Source organism: Delphinus delphis, chromosome 12 (assembly GCF_949987515.2).
Source record: "Delphinus delphis chromosome 12, mDelDel1.2, whole genome shotgun sequence".
Taxonomy (NCBI): Eukaryota; Metazoa; Chordata; class Mammalia; order Artiodactyla; family Delphinidae; genus Delphinus; species Delphinus delphis.
Window position 1 is genome coordinate 3,474,849 of NC_082694.2, and position 27,581 is coordinate 3,502,429.

The window sequence follows — 27,581 nt, forward strand, 5'->3', positions numbered from 1 at the left end:
GATGCGGCTCAAATATGCGTGGTCCTGCTCTCCAGTTCCCGGTACAGAGCTCCTAAGGCCTGGGAATGTCCGGAGCGACAGGAACGTCCCTGGTTATTGGTAACCAGCCCCTTACCCCACGCCCAAGCTGAGGCTAATGAAGTGGCCCAGAGCTGGCCTCCCCTCATGGCTTCGGGATGGGGCCAGGAAGGACCAGCCTTAAGGTCAGAGAGTGAGAGCTGTCAACCCCACCAGGGCGAGGAGGGGACTGGAGGAACAAGATGCAGGGAGCCTGCGGGCTGCTAAACCCCCCGATGTGCTGGGAGGAGACGGTACTCAGACTCTGCACCCCCCGGCCCCCCGGCCCTATGCCTCTCCTCCCTCGGGCTGTCCCCGAGCTGTATCCTTTGTAATAAGCCATTGATGGTAAAGGGCTTTCCCGATTCTGAGTCATTACAGCAAATCATCAAACCCAAAGGGGGCGGGGGGCAGTCACGGGAACCCCCAGTTCATGGCCAGTGGGTCAGAAGCACAGGAGCCTCAGGACTTATGCCTGGCATCTGAAGGGGTGGTCTTGTGGGACTGAGCTCTTCACCTGTGGGTTCTGCACCAACTCTCAGTAGCTGGGGTCAGGATGCAACGGAAGTACAGGAGACAACAGCTGGTGTCAGAGGATCCAAGACCTGGATTCACAAGTCTCTGGTCCCACGGCTACTGAGCGCCCAAGATGCAGCCGGCCTGGCTGTGTCCCGCTCTAAGGACACACCGGGTCTAGAGACGGGCATGGAAGAAAAAAGCACAAACGTTTAAAAATCACATATCCTGGACTTCCCTGGTGGCGCAGTGGCTAAGAATCCACCTGCCAGTGCAGGGGACACGGGTTCGAGCCCTGGTCCAGGAAGATCCCACATGCCACGGAGCAGCTAAGCCCATGCGCCACAACTACTGAGCCTCTGCTCTAGAGCCCATGAGCCACAACTACTGAGCCCACGTGCCACAACTACTGAAGCCCGCGCATCTAGAGCCCGTGCTCCGCAGCAAGAGAAGCCACTGCAACGAGAAGCCCATGCACCGCAATGAAAGAGTAGCCCCCGCTCGCCGCAACCAGAGAAAGTCCGTCCACGGCAACGAAGACCCAACGCAGCCAAAAATAAATAAATTAAATAAATAAAAAATGGACTAAAAAAATAAATAAAAATAAAAATCACATATCCCACTGGTCATTTTTTTCTAAGTTGGAATGATATTGGGCTGTATACACACATTACTGAAATTAATTTCATCTCTCTTCCTGCTTTCTTAATGAGATTACGAGGAAATTTAAAGTTCCCTATTTAGCTCACATTTGTGGCTTATATTACAGTTCTAGCGAGCAGCGCTGTTTTAAATGCCTTCATTTCTGAAAATTCAGGGACTGAAACCCTCTTTGCACCTCAGATTTTTACATGTAGAAAGCAAGCGGCTACCAGGATGGGAGGGTGTGCGTGACACCAACGGGAAGAAAGAGCTGATACGCACTCAGGGTGTATGGTGTGCAGGGTCCGTGGGCTGGATTCACCCTAACGCCCCCTTAGTGACGAGCATCCCAGCCTCTTAGCACAGAAAGGCGCCGAGCTCCCGCCAGCAAAGTGACAGAGCGAGGACCTCCGACTTCACCCCCGTGCGACCCTGCACACCAGGGTGGGCGGACTTCTCCTGGAAAAGGGCCAGATAAATATCTCAGGCTTTGCGAGCCAGTTTCTGCTGCAATGACTCAGCTCCGCCCCCGTACCGGGAAGACAAACACAGGCCACGTTCTAATAAGACTACTCACAAGACCAGGCTGGGAGCGGGTCTGGCCCCCAGGCCAGAGTATGCCACCCCCTGCTCTATGCTGCTAAAAGCAAGACCATGGCCCCCAAGTGGAGTCACCTGTTGTAACCCTACGTCACCAAATGGAGACCTCATTACAGTTTCCGCTCTCCCAGAAACAGAATCTTAACCCAGTGGGTCAGGAACCGCCTGACCAGCACTGGTCAGCTGCCTGGTAGACTCCTGCCACCCGTCCCCTACAGGAAAGTGACCCTGTAATAACCCACCCACTCTGTCCAGCATCACGTCCTTGTCCCTGCTCCCTTCTGAGGATGAAAGTCCTTCATCCGTCCAGCTCCTCGAGGCTCCTCTCCATCTGCAGATGGGACACTGGCCGATTCATGAGCGCTGAACAAAGCCAGTAAGATCTCTAACACTTACTCAGTTGGATTTTATTTTTTAACAACACCATGAACAGAAATAGACGTTCCTAAATACGTGATTCTATCTAACATCGGTACGCCAAAATACAACACTTATAAAGGATACCTTTCACAGAATAGGGTACTGTTGAAACAAGGCTGACCCGGGGAAGCGAAAGCCTGCAAGGTCACTTACTGTTACTTTTACTGGACATCACAGCAGGCCATTTAGGTATCGTTCCTAGAGGCAGTAAGTTCACAGCAAATGACTCGCTTCAACGTGGACGACGCACGTGACAAAAATGAAATTAAAATGTTCACCCAGGGAACAGATGGAGGAATAAGGAGGCCTCCTGGTCAGCGTAGGTCCTGCCTCTGCAGAGGGAGGGGAACACCAGGGCCCACGTGTGTCCTGACCTGGGGGGCTTCCTGCACAGATGCCACGCACCTGGGGGGGTGAGCACCACCGTACTCGAGGTCCTCTTGGACGAGGTCCCCACGCCAGCCTTCTCTCCACTCCCAACTCTGACCGACACTCGCAGCACAGCAGGAAAATGCAGCAGGAAGGCTCCAGTCAATTATCAAACTAATTTGAACACTTTTAAAAATATTGGCTCATGAATCTAAGACTCACTACAGATGGAAATGGTTTGGGGGAAAAACCCACCCGCCCTCCAGGCGGAGGGAAGGCGGAGGAAAGGAGGTGTGGGGACCGAGCGAGGCAGCCAGGCTGTGCACCTGGGGACCCTGACTCCTGGCTTCTCTGCACGGACCACCCTGAAGGGGGCCTGGTGGATAAACCCCAGGGGACGCAGCACAAGCGCAAAAGAGCATCGAAACCAGGAGGCGAGGGAGACAGAAAGCCGTGGAGTCTGCCCCCTCCCTGTGGCCCCCAGCACCCCGCAGCTGGAACGGCCGGGCCCCTGCCCATCCCTGCCCGCATCGTGCTCCCCTCCCCCCCTTCATTCCTTCACTTTCTTTGAAAATCTTTTTAAAGGGTACACGAGAAAGTGATCTCTACTCTGCCTTGAGCCGACTAGGGTTGGTCACGGAAACCCGACACAGAAAGCAGGGCTGTCATTTCAGGGAGTCCTGCCTGGTAGGGAGCACAGCCGGCTGCGGGGCAGTGAGGACCGTCAGGCCCGGATGCCATCAGTCACCTTCCGCTGGGAACCACGCACGGCGGCTCCAAACCATGCGGCTGTGTCATCTCTGGAGCTTGCACGGCTCACCTGGGCACGTCACCTGTTACCGGACAACAGACAGCTCACACCCGGCTAGAGACTCTTCCCACGTACCTCTTCTAGGCATGCAAACGTACTGGAAACGGCTTGCAACGCTTTCTCTGAAATGGTCCTTTGAGATCAGATTACTGTTTAAACAAGAGTGGTCCCGTTACCTCTGTCTCACTTGGCCAGTGACCAAAACCAAGCTAATCCTATTCCATCACCCCCTTTACGCCCCAAACAAGGCTCCAAAGAATGATCTGCTACTAACAAAAGGGACAAGACATGCTGGGGACTCCAGATGCTGTCACAGAGTCCTTTCAAGAACAGCCACCAGGGCTTCCCTGGTGGCGCAGTGGTTGAGAGTCCGCCTGCCGATGCAGGGGACGCGGGTTCGTGCCCCGGTCCGGGAAGATCCCACATGCCACGGAACGGCTGGGCCCGTGAGCCATGGCCGCTGAGCCTGCGCGTCCGGAGTCTGTGCTCTGCAACGGGAGAGGCCACAACGGTGAGAGGCCCGCGTACCGCAAAAAAAAAGAACTGCCACCAGCCTGGAAGTAAGCTCCAAGCTCGGCCTTCGGGTGACCGGGAGGGAGTTCTAACAGCAGAGAGCTCTGGCCCTGTTTCACGGTCACTCTGAGGTGAGGCCTTCTGGAACCCGTCGACTCCAGGTGCCTGTCCAGAGGGGCCCTCACACCCTGGGGGAAACTGATGCTTGTACCTGCCCGAGAATTGGCGCGACCCCTTTAGAAGGGAGGGTTTTGGAAACACCTATCAAGAACCATAAAGACATCCGTACCACTTAACTCTGCAACCCCTCGCGGAGGAACTTATGTCAAGGAACAGCTCAGTAGAAGAAAAGAAATATAAAGGAGCACACAGGCACCTCATCTACTGGAGCAGGAATTTAAATGACTGAGTCAGCGGGAAGCAGCTTACACTACTGAGGGCGCTGTCCCTCTACGGGATATTGGGCAACAAGAAAACATCACCAAATTACTAATAAGGTGGGAAAATGCTCATATTAAGAAGAATATGAAACTGTACAAATGGTCACACATCATTTCAAGGACTGATGACAAACGTGAAAAGTCTCTCTTTTAGGATGTTAAGGTGACAGGAAGCATTTTCCTTTTTAAATACGGTCTTTAAGAGTTAGTTAGTAGGTTGCCTTTATCATTAAAAGAAACTCCACCAAAAAAAGACAAAAAGAGCAGTGCCAGAAAAGATGTCTCAAAAAGCCAGGTCTCATATGGGAAGGCGTGTGTTCAGCCTGCACGTTCATATTCGTACCTGGCAGTGCTGCAGACGTACCTGCGGAGACCAGAGCAAGTGACGGGGACCATTCTGCCCCTAGGAAAGGGCAGCTGGGAGAGAGGCAGGCACAGCGGGGGTGCGGGTGCACTAGGGGTGCGGGTGTCTGCTGCGCCCCCCCACCTGCCTGGTGAAGACGCCCAGCCAGCCGCCACCAAGGGTCACCGCACACGTGTGCAAATACAACACACCCACGTGAAAACGCTCCAGAAAGGCCGCCAGGACAGCACTCGGATAAGTTCCCTATTTATGCGGGGCGGAGGCAGCCTGCGGGGGCACAGTCGAGCAATATTAGGGGAGGGCAGACGCAACGTTTGGTAAGGGTCTGCGGTCGTTACTGACGTGTTCGTCCTTGAGGCAGCGTCCTCCACAGCCCCGCAGCTGGTAGTCACAGCTCCGTGCACCAACTCTTCTTCCAAGCCACTTCTTATTTTATAACGTATTTCTGTTTAATACGGGGTCAGAAACTCCAGGGACCCTTCTGCCATTAACACCCGAGAACCAAAAAGTCAAACTCTTTAATGCGAGAGATTTTTGAAAGCCCCTGACAGTTTCCTGACGCTGGAAGTTACTCTAAACCCCTAAGTCCCGAATCCACAACCCAACCCAATCACTAGACTATTAACTCATCACAAATCCCAGAACACTATTTACATTCATTTTTTTCAGATAATAAACGGATATGTATTTTCCCACTATGACGACTGAAATAATTAAATTTACAAAAACAATGACTAGGCCTTCTATCTGATTTAAGTACAATTATTCTTAGGTTTTTCTTACAGACAAAGGATTTTATGTTATGCGCTTGGGGGATGTTCCGTCATCACCGCATGACTGGAGAGACTTCTGTGAGGCAACAGAATTAAATTACTTTCCACGATGCCCATGTGGACCAGCTCTGGCCCGAGGCCTGGGTCCCAGCAGCTCCGTCATCAGACAAGACTGCACCGGACCTGCCAGGCCCCCGCCCTGTGCCATGCACGCCCTCCCCGCGTCGGAAGGGGAGGCCCAGGGCCTCCCACTCAGGATGCTTTTTAATGGTTTTCATTTTATGCGATTGTATGAGAAGACAGGCACTAAAGTATGACTTAGAAAAAGAATTTGAGACGCACATGTGCTTCTTCAGGTATGAATACGCTAACCAAGAGGGTACGGCAGGTCTAATAACCCCCGTAATTTCAAAGCAAGATGAGAGCAGCCCAAATCCCAACCACCGCAACCACCACGACGTGGTGACGCAAAAGCCCCGCTCGTTTCCCTGACGGCCGTGAACGTCACGGGCTGTGCTCCCTACTTCCACAATGGAAGGAAACACTAATTCATTAGCTAGCGAAGATACAAATGTTAAGTTCTTCACCCCACGGCCACGGACCCCCTGAAGTCCACCCTCTCCCCACAGGGCCCCCGGAATAAGAACCGCCTTTGGGGAACCACTCAGAACTTCCCATGATGCCACGAACCGGGGCCGATTCAACAAATCCCTAGATTCCAGACTCGGGCGGGGCCCCAGGGAGGACCCGTCAGAGCAGAGGCTCCTGTGCTGTTGTACCAGGAACGCGTGCGGATGTGAGGAGAGAGCCCGACCCGGGAGCCTGAGGCTGGACCAGTCCCCCGCTCCTTCCCACTCCCCTGGTTTGATGCTCTGCCGCCTACTCACTACCGTTTCCTCCAGCAAGTCCTCTTCCAACTTGAAGCTGGAAGGAAGCTGAACAGACCACCTTGTTCAGCCCTGCTTCTACATATGGAACGCTGCTTCCAGCAGACTTGCTATAAAGAAAACCCAAGCCCAGCCAATTCCAAAAATGCTGTCCTTAAACGTTTCCCAGCAAAGTGGGAGTTCTCATTTTCATGTCATGATTCTTCTACACATAGACGCCAAAACTCACATCAACAACCCCAGTCAAAACAAAAAAAATTCAGTGAAAGATTTTTTAACAGTTATCAGAAACTACAGGTCAAAATAGAAATCATAAATTATACTTTAACACGGAGACATGGATTTAAAGAAAATAATGTTCAAAAAAGCCACTGCAGATGTTTATATGCAGTCAATTTTAATAAACAAAATGCACTAATACAAGTTCTATGAACACGAATGAACATAACTGATTCTCTCTAATGTACGTAGCTCTGGGGAGGGCGGAACGGTAAGGAGTATCCCCACAGGGCGCCTTCCACCTCCACCCTCAAAGCAGACCCTCTCTGCACCCCAGAGAAAGGCCAACCACTCTTGCGCCTGATCAGCGACTGGAGGAAAGCCCCACGCCATCCCCTCCCCAGGCCAGCTGCTGAGCCCACGCCCCGCAGCCCCAATCTGCTAGCACGCACACCTGGAGCCGCGTCAGGGCACCTGGGCAGCTGGTAAGGGCCGCCAGAGCGGCTGTGTCCACAGATGCAGTGCACCTTCCCTGGGCTGGGGCCGCAGCAGGACCTCCGTCACCACTGAGCACTTCCTCTCCTGCAGGAACCATCTCAGGCCTCCGCCCCCCTTCGCCGGGTCTGCCTGAGCACAGGATGGCCATCTCAGAGCGTGAAGCATCGGGCCTGTGCCGAAACCGGGAAGATCTGCTGCTGGTTTTTATTTGCCCAAATTGGACAAAGCCCATGGACACTGCCATCGTCACACGTGCACACACTCACCTGCTCTCACTCACACACACACATGACAGAACCATTTCAGACAAGCCTGGCACTGAGGACCGCCCTCCTCTGGCCCAGACTGACCTTTGCAGGGCAGGGTTCACGGCTGTGACTCCATTTCCCTCCATCAGACCTCTGAGGGCAATGGGCTTCCTTCCAAGACTGCAGCGCAAACAGAGGAGCCCTGGGTCACTCCCAGTGGGCCCGCAGTGGACAGCCTGGCAGAGCCGGCCTCGGCCAGAAAGTCAAGGTTAGTGGGGACACGCCACGTTGATATCATGCACCCTGGACGGGATGTGATGAAAACGGTGCTCACCCTCTGTGGTCTTCTCCCCCAAACCTGTAATCCAGCCTAATCACGAGAAAAACACAAGACAGATCCCAACAGAGGAACATTCCACAAAACACCTGACTGGTCCTCCTCGACACTGAAAATATCGTCAGAAGGAGGAAAGTCTAGGAACTGTCACACCAAGAGGAGCCTCAGGAGACACCATGAGCAAATGGAATGCGGTTTCCAGCACGGGATCCTGGGGCAGAAAAGACCATTAGGGGAAAAGTAAGAAGATCCAAAAAAGTATGGACTTTAGTTAATAAAGTACCAGTCTTGCTTCATGAGCTGTGGCCAGGGCACCACAGTAACGGACGATGTTCACAACAGTGGAAACCGGATGCTGGGGATGGCAATTCTCTGTACTCTCTTTGGAATTTTTCTATAAATCTAAGACTTCTCTAAAATTAAAGGCTTATTTTAAAATATATATGTGCTATACATCCTACACATAAATCCATATAAGCAAAGCATAACATGAACGCCTTTCGACAATTACAAAGCGCACTTCGGAAAAATTAGTAAAAAGTCTACTCGGCAAAAGGAGATAAACACATTTATTGATTAGCTTAACACGACAGTGTAAGGTTATTTACTTGGTTGAAACAGTACAATGTTTGCTGTTCTTCAGAGAACACGTGACCTATACTTACACACATAAAATCATACTCTACACAAGTCTGTAAACGACAACAAAAACCTCGCTTCCTTGAATGCGACCCAAAAAGACTTATTTTAGCAGGCATCAAATGTTCTCCTGTTAAGGTCCCTGAGAGCCAGGAATCAGTGTATTCCAATCGATCTCTAAAACGGCCAACACAAAACTCATAGTTCAAATTAAATTCTCGTTATTCTCAAATTAAGCTTCACTTAAACACTAAGTGAACCACAAATTAATTCCAATGCATCACAAAGACTATTTTACACTAACCCATGTCATCAAAAGTTAAAGGAGGAACTGTGAACCAGTTCAGTGTGAAACAGAGGACAAATCACTAATTATGATTTGCATTGTTTTGAATGCCAGGATTAAATTATTTCCGGATGCTAAACAGAAACACAGAAACTGGTCCACCGACTTGCTGTTAAAAGGGCACAATGATTTGGGAACTAGATGAAGCCGAGGTCAACGACCTGAAACACTGCATTTGAAAAAATACAAAGCTAACATCTATAATGGAGCGAACACATAGTTCACATTTCAAAGGGAACACTCGAACTCGACAATCAGGATAAAAAACAAATCTGCAAAATGCCTGAACAGGACGGATTTACAATATTCATCACCGATCCAGGCGAAGCAGTCATCTGACTAAATAAATCTTTTCTAGATTAAAATGTAACGGCATAATGCACTTACACCGTCATCAATTAGGAAAAAAAAAGAATTAGAAGTATCAGTGGGCTTCCTGACACCGGCATTCCATTAAAAGCAGCAATAAGTAGTTTTGTCCTTTTTCTTTTTAAGAGCTAAAAGTCGTAGGCAGATAAATCACATGTAAGCAGAGTTTACATAATCTGAAAATTACGGAGTAGTTGACCCCAAAACCACATGTTCATCCTAAGCAAACTGACAGCATGGCCTCACGCAGGCCCTGGAAGACAGCACCGTCCCGGGAAGGGAGGCTGGTGTCGGGGGAGGACAGGGTACCAGCCCCAGCTGCAATGCGGCCACAGAGCTTTACCAGCGGCAACCGGGACCATCCCTGCTCAGCGGACACTCCACGGTCTCAGGGCTACCCGACTCTCCCGAGAATATCTGAAACGAATTCTCCCTGGCCTTGAGGACTTTCCATGGGTCTCCCCGGCACCACCCACAGGACCCCACAGAGAAGCACGGGCACTCATTCTGTACACTGAGGCGAGAGTCGATCGTGAACCTGCAAAATCACTCTGCTGGCTCACAAGCTCCCTGAGGGCAGGGCTCTGTGTGGTCCACCTTCGTATGTCCATAGCTCCTAGCACGGTGCTTCTGCTGTAGCCGGCACTCAAAAGTATTCACTGGGTGACAACTCAGGGACAGCAAACTAGTCCGGCAGTCTGATCTGTGGGTCAGATCGGGATGGAGAAGGCAGCCTGTGCTTTGTCCCCGCACACGTGCCCTTCGGTCCTCCAGCCAGATTCACAAAAAGGGACCAGCAGCCTCAGTTTACCACGCGCAGGCCGGTTCAGCCCACTCTGTTTTGAAGACCCTCCTCGAATAAGGAACTGCACAACTGCAATTTCTAAACAGGGAAGCAGAGCCACAAAAGGTCTTTGAAAACATCAGCGTTAAGCCCCTGCTTCGCAGAAGATGAGACGGAGATAGAGAGGTGTTAGAAGCGAGCCGGGCAGCTTGGGCCAAACTAGCAGCAGGTGGACACGCGCACCCTCACTGCTCACAGGAAACCAGACGTCTCCGAGTTCACATTTAGACAAGCTATTATTGAAGTTCAGGATGAGGCTGTTTTAAGCCAGCCCCTATCATAATGAAAAGTCAGGAAGTTACTGCATGCCGGCAAACGTTTTATTTTGAGGGAGGAGGGGATTTCAATACCGTAAAGACAAAGCCCTAAGGAAGCCCTGTGTCCACAGCTCCAGATCCGGGGCATGACCTGACAGCAGGACCCCTGCGGCCAGCCCCCGTCCCTGTGACCCTCACGTTCCTTCTCTCCACAGTGGCCAAGTCACAGTACTTGCTCCTCCACCGATGAGTCAGGATCAAATGATACAGTGACACACACAGAACAATTAGACACACACAATGTTATGCAGCACACAACTGCAGAGTCTCCAAGTCTGTCCAGAGAGTGACTATTAATCTTTCCTAGGTCCTTCTCAGTGCACACGAGGATGGGAGGTTAAGGAAAGAAAAAGACTGCCTGTACTTGTAACCATCTCCACCGAGAAAAGTTCAAAAATTTCCAGCGTGCTCATTCTGTTTATCCTAGCAACAGAACAGGAAGAGAGCAGATACAAGAAGTGACCAAGTCAAAGGGGAGAGCAATACAACAGGAAATGATTTACAGAAAACAGATCTAGATCAAGCCGAGGAAGCTTCTAATTGGCAGCCCTCTCGATTTCTAGGCTTCTCTGACTTGATCAAGAAAAAGAAGGGCAGAGAGAACATGACGATCCAGGCCACCGCACAGGCAGCTCTGCCACTGAGCCAGACGCTGAGAGAGACGAACAACCCAATTATCATCTTCCCTTTCCTCCTCCCTGGATAAGGTCTAATTTGTGATATTTTGGTTCTCTCTCCCCTGAAGAGTTTATTTTAGAACTATATAAAAAAAAGGAAATAAAACATTCAAAAGCTGACAGATGTGACCAGCTCAAAGATTAGCAGGCTGAACCTAGGATCTTAAAAACTTTAGTAACAACAAAAACAGGGGTTTTTTTCCTATAAACAATCACCAATTGTAAGGATTCTGAGCTAAGTAAACAGAGGTCTTTGATTAAACCAAACTCTGAAAATCAACTACCTATTAAAAGCAACTGATAAGGGACCCCATTACTTCCCCGTTTGTGGACATTCTAAAGGGAATGCGTTGTCACCACAGTTCAGCCAGGTTTCATAATGCTTCCTACAAAATCAGCATTTCATATTTATCTGGTCCAAAGAGGGAGAAGTAGAAAATTTAAGAAACAATGCATGCCATACTTTACCACCAACAATATTATAGATAAACCACGGTTAACTCAGTTATATTAAACTTTCTCCTTTATACACTTAACTGTAGAGGTGTATAAATACTGTTTAGCTTTCTAAATAGGTATTATTTTTGATGTTTATAAAACTGCAGGGAGGGCTTCCCTGGTGGCGCAGTGGTTAGGAGTCCATCTGCCAGTGCCGGGGACACGGGTTCGGGCCCCGGTCCGGGAAGATCCCACATGCCGCGGAGCAGCTGGGCCCGTGTGCCACAACTACTGAGCCTGCGAGCCACAGCTGCTGAGCCCGCACGCCACAACTGCTGGGGCCCCCGCGCCTAGAGCCCGTGCTCCGCAATGAGAGAAGCCACTGCAACTAGAGAAAGCCCATGTGCAGCAACAAAGACCCAACACAGCCAAAAATAAATAAATAAAATAATTTATTTAAAAAAAAAAACTGCAGGGAAAAAATGATCTCCAAGAGGGCAACTGTGTGAAGGAATACATGGGCCATTAATTGAAAGGTTTAAGCAAAGTACATGAGCAGTCGCTCGTAACAAGGCTGCTGAAACACAGACTTTTCAGGCCAGTTAAGCCTCTGATGTGGGGACAGTCTGCTGCATTGTGTGAAGCTGGGTAGCATCCCTTGTCTTTGCCCACTGGATACCAGGACCACTCTCCAGTCCTGACAACTGGAAAATGTCCTCAGACACCACCAATTGTCCAGAGGGGCAGAACCACCCCTGGTCGAGAACCACTAATTTACATACAAGAGTAGAGGGTCACGTCTCAAGTTCCTTTTTTTTTAAGTATTTGTTTACTTACTTATTTTGGCCGCGCTCTGCGGCATGCGGGATCTTAGTTCCCCAACCAGGGATCGAACCCATGCCCCCTGCATTGGGAGCGCAGAGTCTTAACCACTGGACTGCCAGGGAAGTCCCATCAAGTTTCTTTTTTTAATATTAACACCTGAAAAGGTGTCCTCTTGTATTTGCCAAAGTGAATTGCTTTTATTTCTTAACCCAAATCTACCAGCTAGGAAAATTCAAAAACGAATGGGAATTTTCAGGTATGCAGTATGTTGAAAACATTTTCTGCCTTTGACTGTAACAACCCTCTCCGACCTGAGACATTAAGGAAAAGAGGATCTCCTTCTTCCAGAAAGCAGGGCAGCCTTCCCTCCCGGGGCTGAGCTCGCCTGGCGCAAGGCACAGTCAAGTTCAAGCAGCGGAGCCGTCATCTACGACCCTCGACGGAGCCTCAGTTCCACCCAGGCACCCTTCAAAGTGAAAATGACAACAGCAGAGGGTCTGTTGTCCTTCCCCCAGTTTTAAGAGGACAGTTTCTTTATAGTCACCACCGGGTCTTATCTCCTGAACCATATGAAAGAGACCTACGACGGAGACCCTAAGAAGGGAAATGACGCAGCACAGACGTCTTAATAAAGGGAGGGGAGCCTGTACACACAAGCCAGGCCAGTCCGAAGAAGGCAGTAAGTGAACACATAAAGGAAAACCACCCGAGTGCAGGTAAGGAAGGCAGATGACTTAAGCTGCATGGCCAGGGTCGGGGAATCACACACGAATGTGAAATACAGGGAAGAACCAAAAGAAAGGAAAAATCTGTTTTTATAGCCGTCTTGCCAGATTCTGCTCCAAGTATGTTCCTTAAAAAAGAAAGCAGGGCTTCCCTGGTGGCGCAGTGGTTGAGAGTCCACCTTCCGATGCAGTGGACACGGGTTTGTGCCCCGGTCCGGGAAGATCCCACATGCCGCGGAGCGGCTGGGCCCATGAGCCATGGCCGCTGAGCCTGCGCGTCCGGAGCCTGTGCTCCGCAACGGGAGAGGCCACAACAGTGAGAGGCCCGCGTACCGCAAAAAAAAGAAAGAAAGAAAGCAGTTTGGTGAAAATTCACTATTCACCTATATCAAATGTCCTGAAACTGATTCTAAAGTAACTCCCTGAATCCTTCGTTATTTCGTGGTCTCTTAAAAATACTCCAGCAGCTTGCAGTTTTTACGTCCATGTCCCCAGGCTGGTTCCCATCACTCAGAGCAACAAGAGAGCTGTTTATCCCCAATCTCGACATCTCCCCACCACCCCTGCCCCCAACACACACGGACTTGAAAACAGGGACACAAGCTTTTAAAGGTACTGCCCTTAAAACGAACACAGCTGGAAAGGGGGAAAGAGAGACAGAACCGCTCTTCTGTAGCCAGGCTTGCAAGTGACGTAATTAAAATATCTGTTGACTTGCAGACATCCTTAAACGCTCAGCCAAAACTCACAGGATACGAAACTGAGGCACATCCTTCAAGGAAGATCGATGCCGACACTGATGGGCTTCGTCCAATGAGACAGCCGCTGGCGCCTTCTCTATGCGTCTCACGCCCATCTCTCCCTCTTCTAAGATTCCTCCTGAGCTGGCCGCCCTCACCGCGGCTGGGAGAATTATTAAGCTTGTTTAAGTAAATAAATCTTTGCTGCTCCCCCTGGGACAGGCTGCATGGAGAGAAGCAGCTGGACTGCAAATCTAAGCCTGTGAGTTCAGAGAGCCTGCCCGCGTGACAGCCCATCGGAGACCGCCTTCCCGACCTGGAAACACACAGAAGTCCCCCCCACAGCACCACACTCTCGATTGTACGTCAGTTCCATCTGCCCCGAGGGGAGGCTACCCAGTGCTTCCAGGGCCCTCCAACAACGGAAGGGCGAGTTCAGGATGGTCCGGCACTACGAGCCTCGCTTAGGACGGCAGCCGATGTCGAAGTTCCCACAAAGTTAGATCAGCAGTCTTGCAAAATTCCAAATCACCTGAGAATTCATCAGAAAAGCAAATTCTCAGGCCCCCCTGCAGACACACTCTGGTGTGTGTCCAGCCATGTGAGTTTGAAGGAACCCTCCAGGGGTTGCTGAGGCCCTGCTCTGGGCTGGAGAGTATGCCTGTCTGGGGGTCCCCTGGCCCGCGGTACTCAGAAAGGAGGGCTGGCGGGCACGAGCCGCAAGGCCGGGGACGCTCACGGGTGCGCCTCTGTGACTCTCCGCGGCACACCCGCCAGGACCACTGGAGCAGCCGGTGCTTATTCACGATGTCCTTCCAAAGTCCAGGGCCTCCAGCATAACTTGGCTGGTAAGAGGTTCCCAGAATGAACGACCTCCAAGCTCTGCTCCCTATCAATGGTTTTCCATTATGTTCCTCCAATCTTACACCACATAAAAGTTTACAGCTCTGTTTATGCATTTTCAGATACACCTTAATGAAGAGATGGTGGCCTAGCTTAGTGGATAAGAGCAGAGCCTCAGAAGTCTGAGTGTGAATTCCAGATCTGCCACTGACCAGCTCTGGAACCTTCGGCAGCCTGACCTGCTATGTCTCCATATCCTCGACTATAAAGAGAAACACAGCAAGAAATCACACTCAGGCTTTTTTTTATATAAATTTATTTATTTTTATTTATTATTTTTGGCTGTGTCGGGTCTTCATTGCTGTGTGCAGGCTTCTCATTGCGGTGGCTTCTCTTGTTGCGGGACACGGGCTCTAGGTGCGTGGGCTTCAGTAGTTGTGGCACGTGGGCTCCAGAGCACAGGCTCAGTAGTTGTGGCGCATGGGCTTAGTTGCTCTGCGGCACGTGGGATCCACCCAGACCGGGGCACGAACCCGCGTCCCCCGCACCGGCAGGCGGACTCCCAACCACTGCGCCACCAGGAAAGCCCCACACTCAGTTTTTGAAGGCATTCAACGGGCTAGTATTTTGTGTAACGTGGTCAGCACAGTCACTACAACGTGTGGTGTGTGTGCGTTAGGGAAGAAGCCCGTGATCACTAAAGAAATATGACTTTTAGGTTCTATACTTAGAAATTAAGTACTTAAATATATCGGAAATACACTGAACACTAACATTCCCAAAAAGTTATTTTGCATTGGTAACGTAACTTCTAGAATTCTACACACATTTTAAAACATTTGTAAAATATACAAGTATCCTGATTATAGGTAACCACATCTGGTTTGAGCACTCTAAAACTGCTTGAGTACCTGAAATACCACAGTATTCCTTAGAACTACAGATTACACCTTTCCCACTACAGAATAATAATTACCATTATTATGATCCCAGGCTGCTTCCTCTATGTCTTTTCAGCTATCTCAACTCAGGAAAACACAGGCTAAATGAAGCTTGCATCATTAAAGTGTACAGACCTGTGCCCTCCAGCACGCAGCCACCAGCCTCGTGGGGCCGCTGAACACCCCAATGTTGCGAGGGGAGAGGTACGCCATGAACGGAGAACACGTGCCGGCTTTCAAAGACTTCACACAAATAGGAGAATGTGAATCATCACATTAATAACGTTTTATGTTGAACACGTGGAAATAAAGATACTTTGGCTCTACCAGGTAAAAGAACAGACTGTGAAAATTAGTCTCACTTGTTTCCTTTTACATCTTTAACGTGGCTACTAGACAGTTAAAAGCCCCCCTGTGGCTCGCGTTATATTTCAATGGGACAGCACGGCTCTTGACAATCTTCAAGGGGCGTTTTCAGGAAACACCCCACATGAAAACAGACACAGGCAGCGTTTTCGGCGCCAGCCTCTCCTCCTTCCTTAAGGGTCAGGTATAGTTCCGGGGCACTTGCGCCGTGATGCTGTTATTACAAGGGTAACACTGAATCGGCCCCAAAGTACAGAAGTCTTTAAAAATAAACTCACAATAAACGTTATCACAACTAGCAGGCTGCCATCCAGTGTGTACTGGGGGCGGGGAAGCATATTTAGAGGCTGAGAAAGCAGTGAGGAGCCCGTGGCGCAGGCCCACAGTAGCCACACTGAGGACGGGGGACGCTGACCCGAGGGCAGTGGGGAGCCAGCGATGGGACCACGGCCAGGCTCGGGTACCCGGGCGCAATGAACAGGGTGGTAGGCGTGGTGAAAGAGGTGTTCCGCCAGTGCAAGTGAGAGGGGAAGCACCGCAGGGCTCAAGTGTAAGAGATCTTTTGGAGGTAAAATTAATAAGATTGGGATTTGGGAGGCAAGGGAGAGTCCAGGATGACGCAGTGAGTCAATGCTGGGGACATTAACGAGAAGGCAGGCAGGTCAGGAGGCGGTGCCAACAGCTGTGATGTTCAGAGTTTTCAGTGGAAATGACCGGAGGGAGGTCGGATGATTCACTGGAATGACCGACTGAGTCAGGAGTGAACAGGTTTGCAGCTGGAGAGCTGCGGTCACACAGGTGATCACCTAGAACAGCTCCCACCGGCACAGGCCAGCAACACAGGCAGCGATCAGCGTGGACGTCACCGAACCCTCCCGCACCCGCCAAGGGGACGCTGGCTCCCAGCAGATCCACAGTCTTAGCAGCAGCCCCAGCGATGCTCCTGGCCCCAGGTTCCATCCGTGGCCAGGAAACGCTCTCGTTTCCATACCAAATCCAGCACTTTCCGTACATCTTGTATTTGACCATGATCCTGATCCAAAAACCCTGCTGCAGCTGAGCCAACACTGGCTGAGGGGAAGCGTCCACAAACGGAATCGGTCAGGGCTAGTTCTCTCTCCTAATGGTTCTCCTCAAAGCCTGAAGCATCTGGATCCCAGCGGCCGCCTTCCCCGCGTGTGGAGGCTGCGTGATGAACGCTGAGCTGCCAGCCCCTCCCCTCCCCGCCACAGATGTCCTCAAGCACCAGATTCCAGATCGGGGTGACAGAAGCCACAGGAAGCCCTAAAATCATCAGCCTGGTTTTGAACAGAGTGACGCACTGTTATGAACTGAACTGCCCCCCGAATTCACATGCTGAAGCCCTCACCCCCGACGTGCCTGCCTCTGCAGAAAGAGCCCTGGCAGCAACTAAAGTTCAATGAGGTCAGAGGGGTGGGGCCCTAACCCAACAGGACTGGTGTCCTCCTAGGAAGAGGAACAGACGCCAGAACGCCCCACATGCAGGGCGTGTGAGGACACAGCAGGAAGAGAGGCTCACCGAGAACTGAGTCTGCCAGCACCTGGATCCTCACTTTACAGCCTCCAGAAGGGCGAGAAATAAGCTTCTTTTTCACGCTCAGCCTGTGGGATCTGTGAGGGCAGCCTGAGCAGGCGTGCACACACTGAATGGGGACAAGCGCCCTTCAACTCGCAGAGAATGTCCAGGCCAACGGGCTCAGACACCAAAATCAGGACAGGAGGTCACCTCCAGAGTGAACTCACCTGCCCGCCCTGCTCCCACCTGCAGCCGGGCAGGGGCCCACACGCTCCGCCCATCAGGACCTGCGGCAGACCCGCAGCCTCCCAGGGACTACCACGCCCAGCACCTCTGGGGGTCGTCTCCTCCTGCTGAGCAGCCAGGGGGCTCTGTCACCCCGCCACTGTCTCTGGGCTCCGGGGTCCTCACACAGACATCAGGGCCAGAGCCCACGTCACCATGTTATTTCGATACTAAGTATGGTGGTGGATGGGAAAGCTAATTGGTAAGCCATAATCTTCCATCTGAACACTAGTACCTGTTATTTTTATCTGACTTGGGCGTTTCAGATCTTCCTTTAACTACCAACCAGCAAAACGATCCCACTTTCCAAAACTCTCAAAAGGGGAAATTGCAGTATTTCGATTCTGAGTGCACTTGAAGCTTCTTTTCTTAAAAACATTAAAAAATGGTATAAAAAGAGGTAAGAGGACACTACATGGCTAGCTTACCAGGCCGGGATAACAAATGCTCTGTCCAGAGTTTCCAGTTCAGGTTAACCTGGACAGACAACCTATTGAAAAGTAAAATATTTAGGCATCCCACCAGGGGGTGATGTAGCTGGTTTGCTTTCCATCTTGCTTTTTTTTTTTTTTTAAATTAATTTTAGCTTCAGGACTATAAATGACTCGTTTGACAGAGAATTTACCAAATAGAGAGGCCACCAGACCAAATCCTCCCATTGTCCGGACCTGGACGTGCTGGAAGCAAAACCTTATGAACCTAGAGCCTTAATGACTGACAGGCTCAGAACTCGATATTCACGTGTTCAATCAGTATTTTCTGGGCATCCGTGTGTACAAGGAATGAACACAAGCCACGGGGCCAACTGTGGCAAATGCATGTGTGTGCGTTGGGGGAGGGAGTTATAACTGGTTAATGTTAATTATACCTTCAGAAATTGACACACTTTGGGATCCATTCAAAGTGAAACGCAGGAAAAGAAAAATACAGTCTCATTTTTAAAACTGTGTTACTAAAATGGCCTAAAGAAACAAGAAACTATCTTTACTTTAGCTCCATACTTTGAAACCGTTAAATGGCTCTCCTGACCTCCTCCTAAACTGTCTTAACTCAAGCATTTAACAGTATCAGCACGATGTCATTTTTAGCCTTTGAAAACAGGCCACAAAGGGTTTCCATCACTCATTTTAGGAAAGAGAAACATTTTGGAAGGGCCATTTGCAACTCATCTGGATGGGAAAACTCATCTTGCAAGCCTCGGATTTGAGTCGTGGGGAGTTTCCAGTTCATCTGTGAAGAAAGTCAGCTTACTAGATTTCCAAACATGGTCCACCACCCTACCCTGCAGTTCTAGCGAGCAATCTTCTGCTTGATTTTTCATATAGGAGAAGCATCTCACCGGCCCTCTCCCCTGGTTCACGGGAGGCCATTCTGGGCAGTGAGAAGCATGCATATCCCGGAGAAACATGTGTAACACAGCCTCATCCAGCCAATGCTAATGAAGTGACCGAGGAGAAAGCTCCAGGTCATTGTGGGCAATGGAGAAGACTTCAGGGTATTTTAAAAGGTTATCCAGTTTGTATACACACAAGGAAGACTTCAGGTATGTTTACAGTGGATGACAGCACGTCTCAAATACTGTGTACATGTGATCTGTTTGTTGGAAAACCTCAATAATCGCCCAATGCAAATATTTTAACAGAGGCTGGGAAATGTGGCAGCTTCAAAGAGATGAGGGATGAAGAGAACTGAAGTACAGGGCACGTAATAAAGAAAACCTCAAAGCCTGACAAATGAGCACAGCTAGTTGCGATCACCTTCATCGGGCCCCACCTTAAATGCGGAGCGAAGGGGACGGGTCAGCCTATCCTCCAGATGGCAATGTCATTCCGTGGCCCAGAATCAATCCTGCTGAGTACTTAGGTAGCAGCTGAGACGCTCGGGGCCCAGGTGAGGCCTCTAGGTTACTACCAGCTCACAGCTGCTTTAAGTTCCCAATTTCAGCCTCAACTAGCTGCAGCCAAAGGACCACTAAGATCCGGCCACTTTCTTCAAAACTACATCTAACCAACCTGGAGGAGAGAAACATCACAGTAGGATTTTCCCTCCTGGTCACTAATTCAGAAACACGGTTAACACCCACATCTGGGGAAACCCCTGTTCCAAACACCTAAAAGCCTACACCGACAGCTGAGTCTCCTGGTTAGGCCCACTCGACCTGCTCGTGTTCACTGGCTGCTACCCTCTTTATACGACCCCACCACCCATGCCTGAATCCTGTCATTCATTTACCCGTTCATCTAGGGCCCCTGGGTAAGTGAATTAAGGGAGTGTTCAGAAGAAAAGTTTAGGTCTGCTTTGATAAGTTAATTTCAGCCCAGATTAATTTCATTTTCAGTCGTTTTAAGTCCTGTTGCTTACGATATCAAATGCAGTGGGATGAAACACACCCTGAATAACTCTCATTCCTACCAAAATCCCTTTGGCGAAGCCCAGGAGAAAGCCACACTGGGTCGGGACCAGGTAAGGACCCCCCTACCTGTGGGTCCCGCAAGCCACACCCGGTGGCCTCTCGGGGTGCGGTTTCTTTGGGGTCAAAGGAAGGGGTGGGCCTGCGCGGGCCCAGCGCTGCGGCCTGCTCATCCCGTTGTGCAGACGCAAACTTGCCAGGTTCAGCCTTAAACCTGTTGGCAAAATAAACAAAGCCAAATACGGGGGACACTGCCGACCTGACCTGTCCTGGGTGCCAGAGGCCGACCCGCGCCCGCTCCTGCTTTGTCCCCAGCGCTGTAGAGACGCCAGTGAGTCCGGAACCCCCGGGCACCCGCGCAGCCCTTCCAGGGCGATCTCCACGGTCCACAAACGAAAGCGTTTTGCGATCACACCCCCCGCACACTCCACGCCGACTGCGCTCACCAGGGGAGTTACCGTCTACGCCCTCAAGTCACACACCGAATTCTTCCAGAACCTCTGGGTGGTTCGATCGCCCAGAATAAGCCCAGGGCAGCGCGATCGTGAGAAACTTTGTTTCCGGGGCCGGTGATCTCGGGCAAGATGCGGAGCCCGGCCCCGGCACAAAGCGCCCCGGCCCGGAGAGCCTCCCGTACGCCAAGTGACAGCAGCTCCGCAAGGGTTCGCAAACAGTCGCGACCCACAGAAGTTCCGGGGGCCGCGCTCGCCTCCCGCGTCCTGAGCGGAGCCTGCGATCCGCGCGGTCCTCCCCGGGGGCGCGCCCGGCCCCCGCGCCGCGCCCCCCGCGCGGGCCCAGTCCCGGGACCGCCGCGCAGGCCCGCCCAGCCCGCCCGGCCCAGGGAGGGGACGAGCCGGAGATGCCGGCGGCCGCGGGGCCAGGCCGCGAGGGCACCCGGCCCCCGGCCCCGGCGCGCCCCGCCCCGCCAGCCCCGCGGCGCCGCAACTCCGAGAGCGGCCCAAGTTGGCGGCCCCCGCCCCGGCCCCGGCCCCGGCCCCGGCCCCGGCCCCGGTCCCGGTCCCCACCCCGGCCCCGCTTACCTCGCGCGCCGCCCGCCGAGGCCGGGGCAGCGGCGCGGGTCCCGGGCGGCGGCCGCGCTGCGCCCGCCCAGGCGCCGCTCTTTGTCTGCGCCCCTCGCTCCTCCCGCCGCTCGGCGGACGCTCAGGCCCGGGCGGACCCCGCGGGCCCGGCCGACCCCCGCCGCCGAGCCCCGCGCCCGCCGGCCCGCTCTGCTCCGGCCTCCGCTCCCGCCGCGGCGCCCCCGCCCCTCCCGGCAGCGCCCGCCGCGCGCCCTTCCTCCTCCGCCTCCTCCGCTCCGCCCCGTGACGCCGCCGGGGCCGCCCAGGCCCGCGCGTCCGCCGCCCGGGACCCACCTGGGCGCGCACGGCGGCCGGGCTCGGGCGGCGCTGGGACCGGCGCGGGGTTCGCGGCTCGCGGCTCGGCCGGGGGCGCAGCCCGGCCCGGGGGACCCTGCGCGGAGCCGAGCGGGGCGCGGACGGGAGGGGAGGGGAGGCCCCGCTCCGACCCTGCGCGCTGGCGGAGCGAATAGGAGGACGGGAGAGGCGAGCGAGGCAGCAACTTCGGTATTGAAGGACCGGCGGGTGGTCTTTCCATCGTCTTTTTGTTTGATTTTCTTATCGGGACGCCCTGGGGCTCGGCCACCGCCCCCCTCCCGGAAGCCTTCGCCTGGCACCCTCGGCGAGGCAGGCCTGCGGTCCATCAGAAAAGTGACTTACAGAAAAATGTCACTTCCTCTCTGTAACTGCTTCTGGGCATTTTTATTTATTTGCCTTGTATCTATTTACTTTCCCAACCAGACACTTTCTGACTCTCTATTATCGTCGGAAGCACTTCTTAAAAGCAGGGGAGGAAACCCAAAGTGTGTGCCTGAGTTCCCTCGTGTCCAGCTCGAGCCCGCCCACCGGGCAGAATCCTGGAAGGAGCTGTAGGAATGTGGGCCCCAGAAGGAGTTGTCACTGGTAGTGGGACCCTCCCGTCACCTGGCCACATGCTTACCTGTAACCCCAGAGGAGGGGGAAAGACGCAAGGTTCCTTAAACAGGCACAGGTATCCAGATGTCTGTCATCAATCCCCTCCCCATATGGCTTCCCAAAAGGAAATCCTAGTATTCAAATAATTCTGATTTCCTGGTGGAATAGCCCCGATCCATGTTAATGAGATTCCTTCTTAGGCTCCTGGTTTCTCATTATATTAAAGCAATAATAGTTTACCCAAGGTGACAAGGCGTTGTCACTGAACGAACAGCTCATCCCCTTCCTTGTTCCCCAACAGAAGTACCCAAGGAGGGTCCGTGGAGCCCGTATAACTTTGAAGTCGCAGTTGAGTGGTTGACTCTCTGCTTCTTCAACTCCGGAACAAGTGTTTCTGAACCTATCTAAAATCTATCAAATGGGGAGATAATATTTACCTCGCTCCCCTGTAAGTCCCCGGCATGCTTCCTGGCAGTAGGAAGCAGTCAGTGGTCAGTGGCTGGAGGGGATACAGTGCACTGAGCCAGGATGGGTCCAAAGTCAGGGAGTTGGACAGCCATCTGCTCCATGGTGTTGAGAAAGAAGCTTCCTCAGTCTATTGTTTTGTGAAAACCTTGTCTTCCTAATAAGGAAAGCAGAATTATAGTAAGTGGTCTGGCCCAATTTTAAATTAGTTTACTTAAAATGGGTATAACAACATTGACCCAATTTTTTACTGCTTGTCTGTTTTGTAACCTTCGCTGAATCAGGAGTTGAAGTCCTCGTCCTTCTCTGATTCTTTTTTTTTTTTTTCTTTTTTGTGGTACGCTCACTGCTGTGGCCTCTCCCGTTGCGGAGCACAGGCTCCGGACGCGCAGGCTCAGCGGCCGTGGCTCACGGGCCCAGCCGCTCCGCGGCATGTGGGATCTTCCCGGACCGGGGCACGAACCTGCGTCCCCTGCATCGGCAGGCGGACTCTCAACCACTGCGCCACCAGGGAAGCCCCTTCTCTGATTCTTTGTAAAGTCACCAAGGACATTATCTAAAACCCAACGTCTCTTTCTCGGTCTTTATCCCATGCAGTTTTCCGAAGCACGTGGCATTTGTGCTATTTCCTGAAATGCGGTTGTCTGTTCGATTATGTAACACAGCTACCTTTCTGACCTGCCCACGTCTGTCCTTGTCGGGCATGCTGTCCTCCCAAACTCTAAAAGTCATATTCCCAAAGCACACTTTGGCCCTTTGTTTTTCTTCTGATACGTGCCTTTTTTTTAAAGAGAGTTGGTCATGTTTTGTACGTTTCCAGCCTGACGTTTAGTGATTAACTCCCAGATCGGCAGGCTTAGACAGCTTCCTGCTCATCTGCAGCCCCTCTGGGCAGCTCCTCAGCTTTTCAACATCACCAGGTTCAGAAGGAAACTTATCTCCTTCCCGAGGGAGCTCCTCCTCCAGTGACCTCAGGCTTAGCCAAGAGGCCACCAGGCATCTCAGCTCCTGGGAGAAAGTCATTGCAATTCGACTTCTTCCTTCCTTCTCTCCAGCCTTGGCCTTGGCAGGAAGCAGAGTGGCCTCCTCAGCCTTTCTACTCCCAGACACCCCGTGAGAACAAATGGCCTGGAATGGGCCAATAAACCCCTCCCACTCAGGACTGAAACTGGAGAGGGTACCAAAGGCCAGGGAGGAAGAGATGGAGTTTGCTTTTGCCGGAAGGATCCCAGAACTTCCCTACAAAGGCCATGAACCCTCCTGGTCTCCCCCCTCTCCCAGCTCCTCCAGCCCCGCCCTCTGCGAACTACCTGATATCCTTCAGTAAGTCCCTGTTCTGCTTAAGATAGCCAGAGGTACTCTCCCTTCTTGCAACCAAAACCCCCAAATGATGCAAACACTAGGATTTTGAAAGCTGGAAACAGATGGGGAGGGAGCTTAGAACCCTGAGGACAGAGAGGGGGAAAGTGGGAGGACTCCAGGAGGACAGAAGATACTCCATTTAGAAGGAGCAAAGGATGCCTGCAGAGGATCCTGAGGAGATAAGACCAGGAGATACAGGAATTAAGTGTGGACATCATCATGGTGGCGGGATGACTCATTTGGTGCCTGTACCAAAGAACGCCGAAAGGTAAGAAAAAAAGAGCGGTCAGACGTTTGCGACACTTACAAAAATAAAAGACAAAAATGTAAAAATAAATTTAAAAAAAGAAGTCTGCAACACTTAGAAAGGTAATAACTCAAACTGGGGTGGAGTGACTAGACGGAGGAGGGATAAACTGGGAGATTGGGATTAACATATACACACCACTATATATAAAATAGATAACCGACAAGGACCTACTGTAGAGCACAGGACACTCTACTCACTATTCTGTAATGACCTATATGGGAAAAGAATCTGAAAAGGAATGGATATAGGTATTTGTATGACTGTATCACTTTGCTGTACACCTGAAACTAACACAACGCTGTAAATCAACTATACTCCAATATAAAATAAAAATTAAAAAAAAAAGTTTGCGACACTTAGAATGGTAATAACTCAAACTGGGGTGGAGTGAACCAGTCTAGGACAAGTTGAGGGGAAAAGCCCAAAAGGAATGGGCATTCCTGGATGTGGGGGCGGAGGAGAACGGGCCTCCAGTGTCACCTACAGGTTTGGATATGGGTAGCGGCAAAGAAGATGGTTGCCCATATCAGAAATAGAAAAGTTGGGTAAATTGGTTTGTGAGAGATAAACGGTTCTGTTTTTGTACGTTCAGTTCCATTGAATGAATCTTTATTGCTGACGTACTACACAGCGAGCGCTCTACAGGGAGCCAGAAATGAGCACGGTTCCTGCCCTCAAGTGACTTTTTGCTAGAAAACTAGTCATTAGTGCTGTACGTATTCCACTGACGTAATGAGCTTTATTGCTCTTTGTGTCATCCTCTCAGCTCGGATGTAAACAGCCTGAGGGCAGGACCATGTCTGATTTTCCTCTGTGACTCCAGCGCCTTTTCCTGTGTCCCCGGGACACAGCAGACACTTAATACATCTTTAATGATGGACGGAAACGCCAAACCTTTATGAGTTTGCCAAAGAGAACAGAGGACTGTTAGCAAGGAGGCCTTTATGAACTCACTCTAAGAATTTCAAAACAAATGCTGGTGGACTTGCAGATTTCAGCGTTTCATCTTATCCACATTCTGTCTACAGGGAGAAGGGAGAGAAAGATGGCAGGATAATTTCTTACCAAAACTCCAAAGTACCTCCCCATTACCTCTTCATCCATCTTTCAGGGACTGACAGGATTTTGCTGTTTTAAAGCCACACATACAAAGAGTAAAGTTCATACAAACCAAAAAAAGTAACATACTGCCCACGTCTGATCAATACAATTCTCCTGCTTCTAGCTCTGAATAACGATCTGGATTTCAGGAAACAGCTATGCGTTACCTAATTGTTTAAAGAAAAACAGATGAGGTAACACCATAAAGTCAAGTGCTATTTAGCATAAAAGGAAAATGGGAGGAAAGTTAGCATGCTATGCAATCTTTAGTATGTGTTTTGTCAAAGAATACTTCCTGTGGTTATAGATACACATGTCAGAACTTTAAAACTTGAAGCCTGCTTGCTCTGAAATAGAAACATGATCAAACTTTAAATTGTTTTTGATTATTAGCAGCAGGATGGAATTGGAGTTAATTTTAGATAGGAAAAGTCTTAAGAGGAGCTCCATAACTTTAGAAAAGCTAAGAGGATCTTACTCACGTTTCCATTTTGAAATCTGCCTTTAGGTGAACATCACGTATGAAACATTTCTGTGAGATACAATAAACCCTCAGGTAATCAGGCTGCCTCAGGAATGGGCTATTCTGCTAAATTAAATTTTCATTTGGGGTAAGGATTAACCAGAAAGCCCCTTTAGCTGGAACATAAGTTGAAATCTTAAAAATATATATTGCAAATTGCTATCTCACCTTAAAAAATGTAGTATAGTAAGTGAAATGAACCTTTTTGATGTTGGGGTACCCATAATGCCTCAGAGTCACCATTCTGAACACAGATCCTCATTTTATGGTGCTAAGTGTGTATAAGATTGGGTGGAGTGTGCACCAAGTCAAGGCCATGCGCTAAAATTGCTTTTTAAAAAGTTAATAGGACTTCCCTGGTGGCGCAGTGGTTGAGAATCCACCTGCCAATGCCGGGGAAATGGGTTCGAGCCCTGGTCCGGGAAGATCCCACATGCCGCAGAGCAGCTAAGCCCACGTACCACAACTACTGAGCCTGCGCTCTAGAGCCCGTGAGCCACAACTACTGAGCCCACGTGCCACAACTACTGAAGCCCGCGCGCCTAGAGCCTGTGCTCCGCAACAAGAGAAGCCACCGCAATGAGAAGCCGGCGCACCAGAGTGAAGAGTAGCCCCCACTCACCACAGCTAGAGAAAGCCCACGCACAGCAACGAAGACACAACGCAGCCAAAAAACAATTTTTTTAATAAATAAATAAATAAAACGTTAATAAAGCATATTTGTTTTTCTGAATTTACTACTTGTTTTTTCCCTGAAAGTGGAGTACTGAGCAGGAAGACGTACAGTTAGTGAAGGTTCCCGTTATGTAAAAGTCTAGTTATTCAATGTCTTACAGGCATATTTTAAAAGGGAAGATTTCTAGAATATAAAGCAATTCTCAAGTAGAGGACTGGTGGATAGAATGTTGCTTTCATTAATCACGCTCTTCGCTAAAGCACAAGTTAATGCAAAAGTACGTTCTAGAAACACCGTGATCTGATACCTTTTTCCCTTCGCTGTTTGTGGTGTGCTTCTCGGAACAGCTCTCTCTAGTCAGTGGATTTGGTGGGAAATTTTAAACTGGAAACTGGCTGTGTGTGAGGAATAATCCTGAGCGGTTTACACCTGGTGGTCTGGGACACCCTCCCTTCCAAACAGTGTCTTCCACTCATTAGTCAGTAAACCCTCTCCCTCCTTGGAATCCCTCTCACTCCCCACACTTCTGCTGGGAGACCTCGATTTAGTCATTTACATCTAAGTGATGCTGAAAGACCACAAGCTGACTGAAAGCAGGAGTGATTTCTTTGAATTCTCCAGAGTACCTCATACCAAGCTGGGAGTTAATAATGGTTTTTTGAAGGGATGCTGTGGGATTAAATTAAACTCTTTGGACATAGTGTTTTTTAAATGCAATATATGTTCGGCTATTTATATTGTAAGTTATTATTAATGCTATAGTTACTCGTTCACGGTGCTCTTACCGCTTGCCAAGCGCTTTGTCTGAGCCTCACAGCCCCCCGAGGGAAGCCCCGTGATCCCCATTCTAGAGATGAGGCTTGAAAACCTTCAAAACCGGGCTTCCCTGGTGGCGCAGTGGTTGAGAGTCCGCCTGCCGATGCAGGGGGTGCGGGTTCGTGCCCCGGTCCGGGAAGATCCCACATGCCGCGGAGCGGCTGGGCCCGTGAGCCATGGCCGCTGAGCCTGCGCGTCCGGAGCTTGTGCTCTGCAACGGGAGAGGCCACAACAGTGAGAGGCCCGCGTACCGCAAAAAAAAAAAAAAGAAAAACAAAAGTCTTCAAGACCTATGTCAAGGAGCTTATGGCCTATGTTTTCTTCTAGGAGTTTTATGGTTT

At 50.9% G+C, this 27,581-nt stretch overlaps 1 protein-coding gene across 5 annotated transcripts in view; it reads right to left on the reverse strand.

Moving 5' to 3' along the window:
- The window catches only part of NCK2 (NCK adaptor protein 2), a 130,814-nt gene extending 109,525 nt beyond the window's left edge, over window positions 1–21,289 (reverse strand). For 3 of the 5 annotated variants that reach the window (XM_060027211.1, XM_060027206.1, XM_060027208.1), the window contains exon 1: window positions 21,037–21,289. The gene's annotated coding sequence lies outside the window, so the exon portion shown is untranslated. Of the gene's footprint in view, window positions 1–20,065; window positions 20,211–21,036 lie in introns of all 5 variants that reach the window. The other 2 variants (XM_060027205.1, XM_060027204.1) reach the window with 2 other exon arrangements.
- Window positions 21,290–27,581: the final 6,292 nt, after the last annotated feature.